The sequence below is a fragment of the Austrofundulus limnaeus genome, unplaced genomic scaffold (assembly GCF_001266775.1).
Source record: "Austrofundulus limnaeus strain Quisiro unplaced genomic scaffold, Austrofundulus_limnaeus-1.0 Scaffold2533, whole genome shotgun sequence".
Classification (NCBI taxonomy): domain Eukaryota; kingdom Metazoa; phylum Chordata; class Actinopteri; order Cyprinodontiformes; family Rivulidae; genus Austrofundulus; species Austrofundulus limnaeus.
In genome coordinates, this window is record NW_013954935.1 from 16,071 (window position 1) to 16,670 (window position 600).

Consider the following 600-nt stretch of genomic DNA (forward strand, 5'->3'; position numbering starts at 1 on the left):
AAAGGAAACTTTAACTTTTGCCAAAGTAATTTGTTGGTAAGATACTTGTACTTTCACTCAAGTACCACAGTGGTACTTTATACAACACTGCTTATTTTCTAAACTTTGTGGTCGATTGTAATAATTTAAGAGAATCGATGAGTCTTTACTTATGTGCCTCGCTACAGCAGTGTAAACACACAATGTTTTACGTTTGTACACGTTGTACAGCTATTTTAAGTGTACTTCCTTGTTTACCGTGTGGTGTGACCAGATTTGTGAGACGTGAGAACATGGTGTGATGAGCAGCCATTTTTGTTTTAGATTTCTGGAGCGAAATGGTGTCTTTAGATCTGAAAATAAACATTCAGCTGAGAACTTTTTTGGGGTTTTCTGTGCATGATGCAGGCTTCCAGTCTGCAAATACAACTAAACACCTTAAAAAACAAAGTAACCCATTTTTTCTGGAGCTGTGTTTTTGTTTTTTTGTTTTTTTTGTGTGTGTGTGTTTTTCAGATAAGAGTATTTAAAGATTTGTGATTTGTGAGTTTAGTTTCTTTACTCCCCATGTGTTCCTTTTGTAGGGATATGCTGTTGTCGATGTTATGGACAATATTATAT